Below are 18,568 nucleotides of genomic sequence, written 5' to 3'. Positions count from 1 at the left end.
TATTTGACATCTATTATTTACTCTTATAGAAAATTGCAAGTGATTTTTTTCTTTTATAATTATTTTTTTCTGAATGTATACTTGAAGGATATCTCTTTTTTATCTGAAATTAAATGTATGAAAATATATCACTTTTCATTATTTTTTCTTAGTATTTCATAGATTCTTACATTATGGAACTCCTGAATATGATCCTTTATAAATTTTAAAAAATATTTTTATGCATCTATAGTTGCTTTTTCATTTATGGCAGTGTTTCCCAAATATTCCACAGCATTGAAGTCATTTAATGTACTTATTTTGAAAAATAGATACACCTAAGTTCATTTCTAGGTATACTAAAATAGCATCTCTGGGAGGGGACAAGGAAAGCATGCATTGGATGACCATTACATACATTCGGGAACACTTTTTAGGTATTCCTCATTATGCCTAAGTTTGATTTTCTGGCTCCATCATCCATGTGGATTATGCTGTATTGCTTGTAGTAACCCTTTAATTTGCTTCCTCTCTGTTCTCTGGTAATTGCTTGAGCTGGTTTTTCAATTCACTGATTCAGTTTCCTGTAGCATGTAACCTGATATTCAGTGATTATATCATTTGTATTAAATTCAGTAATCATAAATCAACTGAAAAAAACTCTCCTAATTTTTAATTCTTCTGTTTATATAAGTGCAAGGTGACTTTGAATCTTTTTGGGATAGAAATGTTTTGTCTGTTTGTTTGTTTGTTTTTTGTGGTTTTTTTTTTTTGGTCATTTTCCTTCAGGAAGTCAGTTTCACATGCATCACTATCTCTGACTTGTCCTCTCTCTTTGAACTAGTGCATCTTTTCACATAAAAAGTAGTTTTATTGCATTTAGAGAGGTGGACATTTCCACTATTGGAGGTATGTCTTTACTTACACAAAATGAAGGCGGGTAAACGTTGACATTCTCTAATCTTTTTTGCCTGGACAGTATTAAAGTAATCCAACTAATAGCAAGAGGTAACCATAGAGAAACCTGTTTTCATTTTCCTGGTAATATTTGTTTATCATCTCTAAGCTGTCTGGGGCTTCAGTCCTCCCTAGAAAAGAATCCATTCCAGTGAAACCAAGTGGTATGTATGACCTTGCTAGTTGTTCCTTGAATATTTACTTATTTATTTTTATATCAATATTGATAAACTTGATCCACATAAAGTGCATACTGTATAACAGGATACTGGGAATATAGTAATGAAATAAAACAAATCCATTTCTATGGCCTTATGAAACTTACAATTTTGAGAGGAAAAATAGCCATTCATATTGGTTGATTGCATTTACATAAAGAAACAATGGAAGGAAAACACAAGAAAAAGAATGAAACGATTATTTTCAGGGCATGGAAGGACAATTTTTTGTAATATTTTATTTTGTTAAGTATATGAAAATATTATCATTTAGAACAATGACTAAAATTATTATAAAATCAGTATAAAAATTAAAGGAATTAAGTAGGATAATGGGGAAGTTTTGGGAGAAGTACTTTTTTTTTGAGGTCTGATAAAACATACGGAGTGCTTCAAAATTTGCATGTCATCCTTGTACAGGAGCCATGCTAATCTTTGCCATATTGTTCCAATTTTAGTATGTGTGATGCTGAAGAGAGTACACTTTTTAAGCAATCAAAATTATCTTCTTTAGCAATGGGATGAATGAGCCATTCAATTTTAGTTTGTTTAGGTTTTTGAACTGAAGTTTGGCTTTTAAGTAAGGGTTTCTAAAACTTCCTTTGAGATTTTCTCTGTGTAATGCCTTATTAAAGAAATTATGCCCATTGGTACTAGCATCACTCTATTAAGAAGCCACACAGGTTTCAGAAAAGCAACAAGGTTAAGCAAAGAAAAATCAGAGAATTCAATCAATAGAATACAACATGTATAACAGTTCCTGACCCCATATTTCATAACAAAGGCCTTTAATATATGTGTTTTATTATCACCTATGCCAAGTTTCACATATCATGATGGAATTTCTAAATAGTCACATTTTGTTCTTTTAAAACAATCTTTTCCAGATAGCAGAGTGAAATACTGAGATATAAAGTCCTATCTGGGCTCCAAACTGTATATATTAAAGGAATATTGATCCTAAAATCCTAGTACAGTAAATAATTGAAGATTTTTGTCCATACTGCCATTGGCGTTGTTAGAAGTTCTGTCTTCATAATGGTCTCCAAGCAAGCACTTAAACAGTCAAGCCCATTAGATCTTTATAGAGACCAACTTTGTCAACTTATCGACAAATTTCTTTAAGCACATATCTTTTTTCTGGAGCCTGATTACTTGCTCTGGCATAGCAAAGAAAAAGTGCACCATATTATCCAAACACTCATTTAAAGCAGCTATAAACACCTGTCTACAAGATGAATGCAGGTGCAAAAGAGGCACAATTTTCTTACCACCTCTTATTTTTCTGTTATGCACACTAGTCTGTACTCAAAAATAGAGTATTCATTGGAGAAATGACAGGACATGAATTCACAGTATGAAAATCCTTACTACCAATAACATCAACACTTTTCTTCATTGACAATCAAGTCGAAAATAGGTTTCAATGTACACAAGACTCTTTCAAAAGGTGATATTTTAAACAAAATATGGCATTAGAAATCTGAAGAGAAGTAGTTATATCCTATCCTTGTGAAAATATTTTTAGATTTTAGTTAAATAACTTATCAGTAAAATTAGTGGGAATATATCACTGAATATAAAATGTAGCTATTATTTTGCATTGTTTAGTCAAATAAAAAATAGCTCTTTTACAAATAAAAACTTTCTCAGGATAGTAATTGTAATGAACTGAATGTATGTGTCCCTTCAACCCAAATTCATATGCTAAAATCCGAATCCCTAAGGTAATGGTATTAGGAGGTGGAAATTTGGGGAAGTAATTAGGTCATGAGGGAAGAATTCTCATGTGGTATTAGTGTCCTTATAAAAGAGACACCAAAGAGTTCTCCAGCTCTTTTCCCACCATGAAAATACATAAGAAATCTGCATTGTACAACCTGGAAGGGGACCTGCACCAGACCCTCACTAGATCCCAGACCTCCAGGCTCCAAAATTGTGAAAAATAATTTTTGTTGATTGAATGCAATCCTGTCTATGGTATTTTGTTATAGCAGCCAGAATTAACTAAGATAATGTTTTGTTGTTGTTTAAAGACAACAGTGCTGGAATTAAGAATACTAAAACAAAACATGCTGTAGGTTGTGTGACACAGAGCAACCAAATAAATTCATTGAATCAAAATCAAAATTGGGTTCTGAATCTGGCACTTGTCCCTTTGTGATCTCAGATATTTTGCATCACTCTCATACAGCATTCTCATCTAATATAATGCTATCTGCCTCGTGGAATAGCATGTTATGATGTATACAAACATTTGAATTAGTTGAAAAGAATACATTATCACATTATAACGTTTCACTATCTACTTTACTTAGAAATTACAGTCTTATGTTGAGATGTCAGAAACCATGTTGGAACAAGCCCAATATTCAGCTATTTGCAAAAATTTGCTTGCTTGTATAGAGAAGATATTAACATAATTGATAGAATTCCACAATTTGGCATTATGTAAATAGAACTAAAATAAGCTGAATTCTCTAATTTTCTGTTTATCCCAACAATCTCAAGCCCATGCAACAAAAGGTTTCTATGCATCAGTTCATCCCTTCTATCCTTCTCATCCCCACTTGAGCAGAATATAGAAGTAAAATCAAAACTTGTGTTTCTGATGGGACCTAGTTATACTTGAAATGGGCTCACTGCACCTCATACAAAAAAAGTGAAGTCTTCTCTCTTTGTTCAGTTCTTGCTCATGGCCTTGCCTTGATTTTCTGATGTTTTCTGGGTTGTATTCAAAATTGTAATCAATGTTTAACCTGAGCCCAACTTTTGTAATAGAGCCCTGATGCCTAGTATCTTCCTGGCAAAATGTAGACTCAATTATCTCTACCCGTGTCCCTACTACACTCTATCCAGTCATGCCCAGGCACTGGTAGAAGCCCTGATGCAGCCTGAACTAACCCTTGGAGAGCAGTAGTATTACCACCTTTCTTATTGTTCATTAAATAATCCATTAGTCATCCCAAAGTCACTTTCAGTTGTTAGTCTTAAGTCCTATTTTACTAATAAAATTAAAGCAATTAGAAGAAAATGTCCAGATCCCTGCCTCCTTCTACACCCACATGTTCTGCCTTCTTGCTTGCTATTAGAGATGAATAATCTCTGTATCCACCTAAACCAAACCATTCACATGAACATTGCATTCCATTTTTTCTTATTCAAGGACATAATTCTAGCAAGTCTCTTATGTCTCTCCTACATTATCAAGTGGTTTCTCTACTAGTATATATACACTAGTATATAATAATGCTGTTATTTCTTGCATATTAAAAAATCATTTCTTTATTTTCCTATCTGACATCAGGTAGTTTTCTTTTGCACTGTTTTCTGTATTAAAATAAAAGCAAAATCAAACAAGCAAACAAACAAAACCCTTCTACTACACTCTCAACCATCTGTACACCTCACCTCTGACATCTGATGTGTGGGTTTTTGTTTTTGTTTTTTTTACACATCAATTCAATTCACCTGCCAACATTGACTGATTGTCCTACTATTTAACTCAATTCTGACACTGTCTAATTGGAGATTATGTCAGATCACATAGATTAGAGTTAACTTGCACAAGACTACTACTCAGACACAAATGCAAGCAGTAGGTCCCATTGCTTAGAGTTTACTTACTAGATAATCAGTCCATTACAAAGGATATATCTTAGGAACAATTAGTTGGAAAATATGCATAGCATAAGGCATGGGAGAAGGAGTTTGATGCTTCCATGCTCTTTCCTAGGGTACCACCCTCCACGAACTAATTTTTGTGAGTTCAGCAGTCTGGACACTCTTGGAACTACAATTCAGGGATTTAATTTTTTTTAATTATTCAATATTTATTTTATGTAAAGCATCACAGAGCTTCCACATTGAAAAAAATTTTTTAAAAGGTATATAGGACTGGGGTTGTAGGTCATCAGTAGAGCACTCACTTAGCATGAGCAAAGCCCTGGGTTCAATCCTCAGTACCATATAAAAATAAATAAATAAAATGAAGTATTTTGTCCAACTACAACTAAAAGAAAGAAAAATATTTCCTGGGGCTGTAGCTCAGCGGCAGCATGCTTGCCTAGCATGCGTGAAGCACTGAGTTTGATCCTCAGCACCACACAAAAATAAGCAAATAAAATAAAGAAATGCTGTCCATCTACAACTACAAGAAATTTTTGGCTGGGTTTGTGGTTCAGTGGTAGAGTGCTTGCCTGGTATGTGTGAGGCCCTGGGCTCGATCCTCAGCACTGCATATAAATAAATAAATAAAATAAAAGATCCATTGACAATTAAAAAAATTATTCTAATTTGTTATATATGACAGCAGAATGTTATTTAATTCATATTACACAGCACAATTTTTAATATCTCTGGTTGTACACAATGTAGAGTCACACCATTCGTGTCTTCATTTGTATATTTAGAGTAATGATGTTCATTTCATTCCCCAGCCTTTTCTACCCTCATTCTGCCTCCCTTCCTCTCCCTTCCCTTTGCCCTATCTAGAGTTTGTCTATTCCTCCTATGCTCCCGCCATTCCCAATATAAATCAGCACTCTTATATCAGAGAAAACATTAGGCATTTAGTTTTGGGGGGATTGGCTTATTTCACTTAGCATTATATTCTCTAACTCCATCCATTTACCTGCAAATATCATGATTTTATTCTCTAAATGCTGGGTGATATTCCATTTTGTATTTATACCACATTTTCTTTATCCATTTATTTACTGAAAGGCATCTGGGTTGGTTCTGCCTTTTCAACAAATGATGCTGGGAAAACTGGAAATCCATATGCAACAAAATGAAATTAAACCCCTATCTCTCACCATGCACAAAACTCAACTCAAAGTGACTCAAGGACCTAGGAATTAAACCAGAGACCCTACATCTAATAGAAAAAAAAGTAGGCTCAAATCTCCATCATGTTGAATTAGTCCCTGACTTCCTTAATTAGACTCCTATAGCGCAATAATTAAAATCAAGGATCAATTAATGGGTGGATTCAAACTAAAAAGCTTCTCAGCAAAAGAAACAATCAATGAGGTGAATAGAGAGCATACATAATGGGACAAAATTTTTACCACATGTACATCAGATAGAGCACTAATCTCTAGGATACATAAGAACTCAAAAATCTTAACACCAAAAAAACCCAAATAACTCAATCAATAAATGGACCAAGGAACTGAGCAGACACTTCTCAGAATATATCAATCAACAAATATATGAAAAAATGTTCAACATCTCTAGCAATTAGATAAATGCAAATCAAACTACTCTAAAGATTACAATTCAGGGATTTTTATGGAAGCTTCATTATGTAGGCATGATCAATTATTAACTCAGTCTCCAGCTTCTCTTCCATTCCTTGAAGGCGATGTGGTCAGGCTGAAAGTTCCAATCTTCTAATCATGGTGAGGCCTTTACAGTAACCAGCCCCCAACCAGAATCCCAACAGAAGTCATTTCACTAGAACCAGAAGATTTTCCTACTACTCAAGAAATTCCAAGATATTAGGACTTCTGTGCCAGAAACCAAAATTGAAAAATAAAATATATATTTCTTATTTTAAACCACAATATCACATTTTTCTAGAACAAAATAACTTGAAAGCATTATCTACACTATCTACAGTTGTTCTCCTAATCATCCTCTCTTCAACTCATTCTGATATGTCTTTTCTGTTCAACAACAACAAAAAACTATTCTTCGTTAGGTAATCTATGCCATCCATATTGTCAATCATCATTTCTCTGTTCTCATGCTTCTTGACTGCAGTAGCATTTGACATGGGTGAGCACTTCTCCCCCTTGATATAGTAGAAATTCAGCTCTCATCTGCAACATACAATCCAGAAAAACAGCAGTGCACTGTCTTTAAAATACATCCTGGATCTGATCATGCTCACCATCTCCACTGCAAACACCCAATAAAAGTCACCACAACTCCTGTTTGAATTATTGCAATGATATCCTAAGTTTCTGTTTCTCCCCCTGCCAATTATAGTCTCTTTTCAACATATCAACCAAAGCATTCCCTTTAAAATTTAAGTCAGATGATGTGCCTCTGTTTAAAATCACCCAATGACTTCCCACTTAAAAGGACCAATAGGGTGTGCATGCTTATTCTCTTCTTTGAGACACTCCCCTCATTTGTTCAACTCCAGCATATGAGCTTTGTTACTTTTCTCAAACTTGCTGCCAGGAGCATCCCCCACCCTTTCTCCTTGTGAAGTTTACTTCCTCTCACTGCTCACATCTGCCTCCAAATTTCCTGTGATAATATTGGCTAAGAGGAATCTAAATACATATAAGATTTCAGCTGCAAGGCAGCATTAATCCATAATTTTTAATTGGCCAACTTCTGTAATAGAAGAAGGCCACAAGGAAGAGGAATATAAAGAAGCTGAGTCAGCCAATGTGGTTGATACGCATAAGAATGGAATAATAACTAGAGTTTAGTGAGAAGACAAGGATGTGGAAAATAACTAAAATGAATGTGAGAACATTGACAGGCTTCCTTTTATTTATAGGAAAAAATCAATAAAATAGCATACATAGATTGCAAGCAATAAATCATAATCTTTATTGTTTTTAATGGATACCTGTTAAAGGAAAGAGATTTTAGATTTCAGACAACTGTGACACTGATAAAAAACAATTTAATAAAGTAAAATTTTGGTTTGCTTTCAGTTAACAAATTAAATCATCTCATATACATTAACTATTTATTAGCTACACATGATAATTTGAGTACTATAACAGACATGTGAGATACACAAGCAAAATGCTAGACTTTCAAGTTCATTTGTAAACATAAACATATATACTAGTTTAGTTGTTACCATTCACAAAAGTGGTATATAAAATTTTCATTTCAAAAATCTCACACATTTTTAAGAACTTTCTCCAGCACAGAACATTTGTGCTGACATCAGGGTGCATAACAAAGAAATTAATAATGACTCATTTGCTCAGTGCTACATGCACAGTCATTGATATATTATAAGAACTTGCTATCTGTATTCATAAGATAATTCTGATTCTGCTTTAACACAAAGTTTGTGAATGTTCAAAAACAAGGTAAAAGAAGAGCAGATCAAATGAAAGTGAGCAACCCATTTTGTATTTTATCCATTTCCTCATGGCAGGTTTTATAGTTCAATAATTTCAGGATCCAACAGTAACTTCAAAATACTGACTCAATATTGCTTTCTGCTACAGCTGCGTTTCTTCCACACCACCACACCAGTCCTCTCAGATCCCATTCAATCACCAAGGGAACTGCCAACACAGCTCAAAAATGTTTTACCACTAGATCATTTCCAGGGTTTTGTAGTGCTTTCTGTGGAAATAGGTTTGCTGTTCTGTCCAATATTTCCCACACACTCTAGACTATCATCACTCACAACACTCTAACTCAAAATTATTTCAAACATGTTTTTTTTTTTTCCCTGGGACCAACGAAAATAACAAAATTAATTTCTCCATTGCTATTTCCAAGGTAGAATGGGGATCTTTTTGCTGTACTTTCTTCCTAAATGTTATTTTATTTTATGATTTTTATAGCTTCCTAAAAATGGTTAATAGAATGATGTATATTGGTATTTATGATGGGGGAACTGAAGAAGATTGCTTAGATGGCCTCATTAAAGAAGAGGTCCTCCAAATAGAATGGTAAGAACTCAAGATTGACTTCAACCTAACAAGAAATGCTTCAAGGAGCTGTTTTCTACCTTTCCATTTTTTGTCAATAAGATTGTTAAAGAAAGCAATTGACAAGTACTTATTGTGCATGTTCTAAGCAAGAAGAATATTTTGGATAGTAAGACACACACACAATGGTAATGATTTTGTTGTAAATTATAAACATACAAAATATAACATTATGTCCTAATATCTTAGAATTAATTAGAAGTACAGGATACCAAGCATCCTTCCAGCTGGAGCAGTGATTTGGCATATAGGAAACACTTCTGGCTTTTGAAGGATCTGGAGAATGCAAATATGGGAGAATAAGTTTCTAGGTGTTAGAAATGTGATGATCAGAGACTTAGGTGCCTACAAGTAAGACAAAAATCATCAGCTATTCAGTAGATTCAGCAGATAAATGATTTTTTACTAAAATTCTGATTGGTATGGCAGTTTTACAAGTAGAACAGGAAACTCAAGTTGAATACACATCTACAAGTGGGCTGAGTACAAGACTAGGGATTTATATATCATGTGTAAAGATATTTTAAATCAAGGTCACAAACTGCTGGTTTGTGGGCATTAACTGCAGCAAATGTCCCCAATTTTCACCTCATCTGAGGGCATTTGAGTTTGTAAAACATGCTCTGCATGGTGGAACACCATTTAAAACCTTTAGATATGAGAATATGGTAGTTTCAGAAGAAACTGAAAGAAACTGCTGTGAAGTTCAAAAGGAACTAGATCAGAACATAAACTATTATAAAGGAAATCTACTAGGAGATGATATCAGCAATCTAAGGAAGAAATGATGAAAACCAGAGCCAAAATGGTGATGATGACAGAGAGGAAAGGGAATTACTGCGGTTGTTCAACAATTATTTGCAAGGTACTTATGGAACATATAATAGGTGTTAAAAAATAATAACTGTCTTTGTTCTCATGCAGCCTATAATTTAATGTGACAGACTGGTTGCAATCAAATCATAATACAAATGAATACAAAATTGCAAATAGTGTAAGTATAACTGCTTCAAAGGGTAAAACACACAATAATAGGAGGCTTTGACTTAGGTTAGTGAGAGAAACTTCAAGTAACAATTGAATTTGGATCTGAATTAATTACATGCAGAGGGGAGATAAGAGGGTACAGGCAGATTATGTAGAAAAAAATGAGATCCCATTGTGGGAAGATCATGATAAATAGGAGACACTGAAAGACCACTGTGGCTTGTGCAGAGGAGGAGAAGAGGGAAACATGAAGGGATAAGACCCTGTAAGTTCTTATTACGGGGACTGAGATTTATCCTAAGAAAAACAGAAAGATTATATTAAGGTCATATGTCACTGAGTGATAGGATCAGATTTGGAAAATATATATATATATATATATATATATATATATATATATATATACACACACACACACACACACACACTCAATGGGAAATATGTCCCAGGAAATCACAGGGTCACAGTTAAGTACCACTGGAAGAACTAAAATTTATACAGAGAGAAGATGTAAGTGAAATAAAATATTAAGCACTTTCTAAAAGATATGTGATAACTCACCAATGCAAAATGTCATGAGGACACAGTTATTGTTCCATAATTAATAATTTCAGAAAATGCGGCATAATTTAACCCTCTTTGGGTATCTTAAGTAAATATAGTTTATAAAAGGCTAATGCTGTGAGAGTATATAGCAAAGAAAATACAACAACAATAAAGCATGTTTAACTTTGTTAACCCAGAATACCACAACCATATTTGACCTTGAAACATTGCATGCAGAATTCCCTGAGAAATACTGGATTACAGAGACAGAACTGGATTTCAGAAGAAGATTCAGATCAGTTTTTCATATTGCCTTCACACAGAAGTGTTTTGTTACTTACATTTTAAAAATCTAATATCAAAGACAGAAATACAAAAATAAATTCAACCAGTTAGGCAATTGCAACTGCATGAAGAGGAAATAATTTTAGAATTTATGAAACAGTGAATAATGAGGTAGATTTACTTCTAAGGAACTAGTATGAGAAGAAATTATATTTTAAAAAATGATATATATTATTACACACCACCAAAAATAAGAAATGGATCTTTGAGTGATAGCCAGCCTCTAGGTGGCTTGATGATCTGTTTCCTGGTGGTTATGCCCCTGCTTAGAATTCTCCCGTGTTGAATCAGGCCTGAACTATTGCCCAGTAGAATGTAGTTGGAGTGGACAGTGTTAAAAGTCAAGGCTATGGGCTGGGGATGTGGCTCAAGCGGTAGCGCGCTCGCCTAGCATGCGTGGGGCCCGGGTTCGATCCTCAGCACCACATACCAACAAAGATGTTGTGTCCGCCGAGAACTAAAAAATAAATATTAAAAATTCTCTCTCTCTCTCTCTCCTCTCTCACTCTCTCTTTAAAAAAAAAAAATTCAAGGCTAGGTTATAGAGGACACTGCAAATTACACCTGGGCTCTTATGGTTTCTTGGTTATTTACTCTAAGGGAGTCCAGAAGATATTCCATGAGGACATTTAAGCTACCCAATGGAAATATTTGGGTGGAAGAAGCTGAGATCCCTGACCAACAACCAGCATCCAATTGCCAGCCAGCCATATGACTGAGCCCCTTACAGAAGATCCTCCTGCCTCAGGCAAGCTTTGAGATGACTGCAGTCTCTGCTAACATATGATTGCAGCTGCACAAGAAATTCAGAGAGAACTGTGTGACTGAAACCTTCCAAAATCCCTGAATTACAAGAAAGCATGAATGATAATAAAAGATTTTCTTATATTTTATTTTGTAGTATTTTTTAAGCAACAATAGATAGCTAACATAAAGAAATTGTTATGAAAAAAATAATTGTTCTGAACATTTTCTTGTCAATTTAAGCCACACAGGTATGCTTTGCCAAGTGAGCATTAATGTTTGTGGAAGCATTTTATTTGCTTTCCAAATTAGCTTATACCATACTATTCAGAAAAAAAGTATGCTCCAAGGATATCATCACCTGGTAATTTGCAGAAAAAGGGAATTTTAAGAACCAGATGATATATCTCATAGAAACTGACAATTGACATTCTGGATACGAATGTATAACCCTTCTCCTTTAGCTGAAGCAAACTGTCACAGAAGTGGGTCTTTACAAGACTGTCAAATCTTGAATAGGATAAGCCTTCTCTGATGATGAATATGACATAAAGGCTTTGAAAGCTCCACAGATTGAAGAGAAATTTTCACAAGGTGAATAGAATGAATCTCACACTTTGCAGGGTCCTTTTCTTAATGATATCCACCATACTCACTCTACTCTGATTTTCTACAGAGCCTACTCAATTAAGCATAATAATGGAGATCTTTGATGGAACAGGATAACTCATTTCCACAATCTCAGCACTTCATTTTATCCATTAACTTCATCCTCATTCCTTACATCTTACCTAAGGGTGCTGCTAATGGAAAAAATCTTAGATATTTTTCTTCCTCTTTTCCCCCATTCTCAACCACTTTGACTCCATAAGATTGCTTCAAATAAGAGATATTTGGAGGGATAAGTGAGAAGGCATAGCTACAAAGGATATATAAGTCAAATTAGTCCTTGGATAATTAATATTTGGCTGTTTAAATTTTAAACATGTCCAGTTTTAGTTATCTTAAAATCTTCTTGACTCAGAAACTCTGAAAATTTTTATACTGATCATAACATAAAATGAAATTCAAAGTTTCATATATTTTATTTATTAAAAAAAAAGTTATTGATCTTCCAGGTTTAGCTCCCACATGTAAAGAAGTTGAGTGGAAGAAGCCACCCTGCCCTTACAACAAGAAAAAATGCTGAGCAAATTGAAAGTAAATGTAAATGACTTGTTTTGATCTATCAGAGAACTGAGGTCACCAGGTAAAGTACCACCCTGAAATCTGCAGACAGGTGACAATCAGATGACATCAGCTTACTGGTGTGGGAGCTGCTGGAGATATAACTGGTGAAAAACACTGACATGGCATTTAGATGAACTGCTAGTAGCCAGGGTAGACTAGCTTGAGAGTGAGAATTTCCAGGTGCTCACTTTCAGGAGGGGCTCACATTTTCATGAGTCTTGCTTCCAGGAACCCCATCAAGTTCTCATGAATGAGGATTTGAAAAATTCCGTCATGTTTCTGACAGAGGGAAGAAAAAAGTGACAATTTTGAAACATGGCCAGAGCTTCTTCCATACTAAAGGGCTATTCTCCAAAGGACAAGACTTTAACAAATCCTTATCATATGCAGAGGAAGGGCAATTATTCAACTCAGCCACTTTTGTCTTACTGTCACACCAAAGGGGAGGGAAAAGGACAAAGAAACAGTTATGAGGGTCACAGTCCAGGTACACTGGGTTGCTGAAAGATAATGTAAACAAAGCATTGTAGAACCTATTTCCTACACTATAGCATGGAGTGCCATTATAATAACAGTGGATTACAACCAAAGGAGCTACAAGAAATGCTCTACTTAAGAGAATTCTTAGGAACATGAGAAAAAAAAAAAAACAGGGACAAACCAAGGGCATTAGAAAAAACTGAAGCCTCTGGCAGCTATATAGCTACATCACTCTTTTAACAGAGCTCAACTCCTAACCAGATAAACATAAAACATAACAGTGAAAGCTTATATACTTCAGTTTCTATTACCTGATATATCATGTTAGGCTTTCAACAAAAAAAAATATAGAACATGCTAAAAATTTACAGAACATGTGGCAAACTAAACCTCACATCCAGAAAGCCCAGTGAATATCAAGCTAAGTGAAACACACCTTGGGCATATCAGATCTAAACTGCAGAAAATTAAGGAGAAAAATCTTAAAAGAAAAGGAGATAAAAGAAATCTAAAATGAAAGAAATAGAAGATATAAAGAAAGTATTTGAACCAGACTCAGATATAAAACAGGGCTGGGAATTATCACAAAAAGAGTTGAAAATCACTGTGATTAATATTTTAAGTGTACACTAGAAAAGTGGCTAACATGCAAGAACAGATAATTGGAATATCAGAGAGATGCTGAGTCTAAGAAAGAATCAGAAGGAAATACTAAATATCAAAACCACTCTAACAGCAATGAAGTATACTTTTGATGAGCTCATCAATAGATTAAACACAGCAATAGAAAGAATCAGTGAACTGGAAGATATCTCACTAGAAATGTCAAGAACTGAAATGCAAAGATATAAAAAGGAAAAATGTATAAACTTGAACATTCAAGTCCAGCAGGACAATTTCAAAAAGGGTAACATATGTTTAATTAGCACACCAGAAGAAAAAGAGAGAAGGAAGTGCAAGATAATTTTGAGGTCAGAATGACAGAGAATTTCCCCAAATTAATAACAAACATCAAAACACAGATCCAGAAGTACATAGAATACCAAGCAGAGTGAAACAAACTCTATGTATATCACCTTCAAATTGCAGAAAACCAAAGAGAATCTTGAAAAAAAGCTGGAGGATAGGGTGGGATATGGAGGAAATGAATAATTTACTTTATGAATTATACTGAACTTCTGGTAAGAATGTATGCAAATGAAAAAAGTAGAATGGAATATTTACTTAAAGTGTTAAAGGAAAAAAATCCACCAACCTAGAATTCTATATCCAATGAATTTTTCTCTCAGAGGTATGAAAATAAATAAAGCCCTTCTCAGACAAAAACTTCCTATAAGGAGTGTTAAAAGAAATTCTTCAGGGAAAAGAAAAATAGTGTAGGTCAGAAAATTAGATTTACCTAAATAAAGCAATTAGGAGCATCAGAGAGCTGAAAATATTTTAGGTTTTAAAAATATTTTTCTTCTTATTCATTGATCTAATAGATATTCAAACTTATACTAGTACATTTTATTGGTGATGATAGTATATGGATAAATGAATTGAAAAATAGATGCTAGAAAGGTTAGAAAGGAGAAATCAAGAACACTCTGTAAAATATCTGCACTAACTGAATTGGGATAGTTTTATTTGAAAACAGACTTAGATTAGTTGTAAATGTATACTGCAAACTCTAAGGCAAACTTTGAAAGTATTATAGAAAGAAATATAATTGATCTGATAAAAGGGGAAGCAAAATAACATTGTAAAAAAAATCCTCAAACCAAACCAGAGAAGTCAGAGAAAGGGGGGGAAGAGTTAAAACAAAATAATGAGTATAATAAATAAAAACCAAAATATGATAGATATCAATGCAACTGTATCAACAATCACTTGAAATGTGAGTAGTCTAAAGACATTAATTACAAGACAGAAATTGTTAGACTAGATTTTTTAGAAAATGACCCTACACTATGTTGTTTATAAAAAAAAAAACTCACTTTAAATATATAAAACAAGACAGGTTGAAGGTAAATTAATGGTAAAAGTAGATGAATTTAAGCTGGAATATCTATATTAATTTCAGACAAAAAAGATATCCGAAAAAGAAAAATCATTAGGATAAAGGACATTACATTATTCTAAAGAGATTTATTTACAAAGAAGACATAATAATCCTAAAACTTCATACATGTCACAGCAGTATCAAAATACATGAGACAAAGCTGACACAACTACAAACAAAAATATACAAACTCACTTTTGCAGTTGTAGTCTTCAATATGCCTCTTTCAGTAATTGGTAGATCCAGAAGGGAGAATATTAGTAATAATATAACTGATCAATAAATTGATCTAATTGTCATTTATAGAATGCTTCATCTAGACACAAGTCTGACTATTCTTCAGCTAATATTTGGAACTGTTGTATTCACAGCTGTGCTCCTTTTAATGGCTGAAAACGTCAAGTGCCCATGAAGAATAGCCAGACTGTTGTGGGTTCACACAACATATACAACATTTCATATCATTATCATATCTTAACAAATTTTAAAAATAGAAATCACCCAAAGTATGTTCATATACCTCAATGGAATTAAACTAGAGACCAATAATAGAAAGACAGCTAGAAAATTTCAAAATATTTGGAAATTAAATAATACTTATTAATAACACATGGGCCAAAGAAGAAATTACAAAAGAAATTTTAAAATATTAACTACATGATATTAAAAATAAGCATAAAAATTCTGATATTCAGCAACAGTAGTATCTAGAAGGGAATTTATACCATTAAAATATAAGAAAAACAATAAGTATATGAAAATTGATCATCTAAATATCACCCTTTGCTCTACCACATGCTCCCACCATGATATCCTGCCTCACTGCAGGCGCAAAGCAAGGGGGCCAATCTATCACAGACTGGAATTTCTAAAACTGAGTCAAAGTAAATCTTTTCACCTTGTAAGTTAGTGATCTTAGATATTTCATGATATTGGTGGGAATCTAACACAATGCTTCTGACTTCTCTCTGCTTTATCTAAAATTCTGATTATTTTCAAACAGAGATTATTAAGTAAAGTTTGCTAAAGTGTAAGATCTCTGATTCAGGTGAGTGTCCTTTGATAATGCCATACTCTGTTTTAGTTATAGGTATTCAATAAGACAAAACAATTCCACTTCCTGGTTAATCCCAGAGATCATTCATGTGCTCAGCTAAGATTTGGAATTGTTGTATTCATAGCTGCTCCTTTTAATGGCCCCAAACTGAAATGTCAAGTGCCCATGAAGAATAGCCAGACTGTGGTGTGTTCACACACTAAAATGCTATTGAAGAATTAATAACCTCAACTACATGTATCAGTATGGTTGTTCTTCACAAACATAGTGTTTACTCATTTAAGCCAGAATCTAAGAGTAGTATTTGTTTCTATTTATATAGAACACAAAACAGACAAAATTAACCAAAGCTATTAAAAGCTAATGCTACCTTTATTGGGAGCAGGCAGTCCTGAAGGAGCACATGGGAGGGCTTCAGGGCAAGGTTCTATTTCTTGATCTAGGTACTGGTCAGTTCAGCACATTAAAAGGATTTGAATTACCTATGGTTGGGCATGAACTAGTGTTTAGAGGAAGAAAGGACTCATGGTGGGTGTCCAAAAATTGGTTTTTGAGGGTTAGATGAGTAAGAAAACTACAGAAAGTTTTACTTGATATTGAGTCACAGAATTCTCCCATTGCTGCCTCTTCAAGAAACTTCCAAGGAGATTTATGTAACTTTCAATGATTTTTAAAGCTGAATTGTCTCAATGTGACAAAATGTGCAGACAAGCAATGAGATGAGAGCAAAACCATACTAGAATTGCGAATGAAAAGAAAAACCTTGTCAAACAGATAAAAACTTTGAAAATTGCAAGCCATCTAATTATTAATAGTTCTAATCTCTCATATTTTTAACAAAATATCCTTGCATAAAATTTTAATGGAAAATCAATACTGTCTTATTTTAATAAGTGTATTTGTTCTTAAAAATATCAATTATAAAACTGATTTGCATTGCTTTTCCATCACCTGACAACAGCCAGAATTATATGCACAGTAGTCAGCATACCCCCTCAACAAGTACTGAGACCACCACCACACTGAGGACCTGTGTCTAAGTAAGTCTGTATTATTTGGGACAGCCAAATATTGAAATAATATGGTGTTATATGAATTATTCATAAAATGTCATCACCATCATTAGTTCATAGCCATTAGTTTTTACTGAAGTTTTTGAAAGGTAATAATCAGAGGTAGTATTGCTTATTAAGAATATTGTTAGCAAATACTCAGCTTCCTAAACTTTCTTAGGCTCTCCTAAGAATCTTAAAGCATTATTGCTAAAATTAATAATTACTAGTACATATTCCTGTCTTGTGAAATGAAGAAAATGGCAATGATGATTCTAAAAACTATAATAACAAAATAATTATAAAAATAACTAAAAGTCTACCTCATCTAGAATTTTGCCTTCAACCTCTGTTCTGTAAAAAGTTGAGCTAAACTCTAATTCAGGATTCTTAATTCAGAGTCCAACTGTTTTTAGTTAGGGTTTGTTGCTACTATTACTAAAAGACACAACCAGAATATCTGTATAGAAGGAAAAGGTTACTTGAGGACTCAAGATATCAGAGGTCTCAGTCTATAAAGTTCAGCTCCATTCCTCAGGGATCCAGTAAGGTAGAAATCATGGTGGAAGAATGTGGCAGAGAGAAGCAGCTCACATAATGATCAGTAGGCAGGGAAAGAGACTCTACTCTCCAGATACAAAATATATACCCCCAGGCTGGGGTGTGGTTCAGCCATAGAGCACTCGCCTAGCATGTGCAAGGTGCTGGGTTTAATGTTCAGCATCACATTAAAATAAATAAATAAAATAAAGGTATTGTGTCCAACTATAATTAAAAAATTATATATGTATAAATCCCATAGCCATGTTCCCAATGAACCACTTCCCCCAGCCACAACCCACCTGCCTTTAGTTACCATTCAGTTAATCCCATCAGGGATCAATGCATTGATTAGGTTAAGGCTATAACTAAATCATCTCTCCTCCAAACCTTTTTGCATTGTTTCACATGTAAGCTTTGGGGGAACACTTCACATCCAAACCATAACACCAGCAAAAGCCAAAAGTCCAGAAATTTGAATAGAAAAGTTTATATATTTTTATCGAACTTTAACTGAAATTTAGCTTTTCTTCCTGAGGTCTGAACACAGGGCCTCCTGCACGCTGAGCAAGTGCTCTACCACTGAGATAAATCCCTAGCCCAGCATTTCTTTCAACAGAAGTTCAATATCCTGTTGAATATTAAATTATTTTTTATTGTGTAATAAGATAACTACTTTATAA

At 33.9% G+C, this 18,568-nt stretch overlaps 1 non-coding gene across 1 annotated transcript; it reads right to left on the bottom strand.

Annotated features, from left to right (window-relative positions):
- Positions 1 to 1,530: 1,530 nt before the first annotated feature.
- LOC113184627 (U6 spliceosomal RNA) lies at positions 1,531 to 1,636 on the bottom strand. Its single transcript, XR_003301024.1, has one exon. It is a non-coding gene; the product is annotated as a U6 spliceosomal RNA (small nuclear RNA).
- Positions 1,637 to 18,568: the final 16,932 nt, after the last annotated feature.

The sequence above is a fragment of the Urocitellus parryii genome, chromosome 8 (genome assembly GCF_045843805.1).
Source record: "Urocitellus parryii isolate mUroPar1 chromosome 8, mUroPar1.hap1, whole genome shotgun sequence".
In the NCBI taxonomy this organism is placed as follows: domain Eukaryota; kingdom Metazoa; phylum Chordata; class Mammalia; order Rodentia; family Sciuridae; genus Urocitellus; species Urocitellus parryii.
Note: the sequence above shows the minus strand (reverse complement) of the source record. Positions and strands in the feature narration are given on the sequence as shown.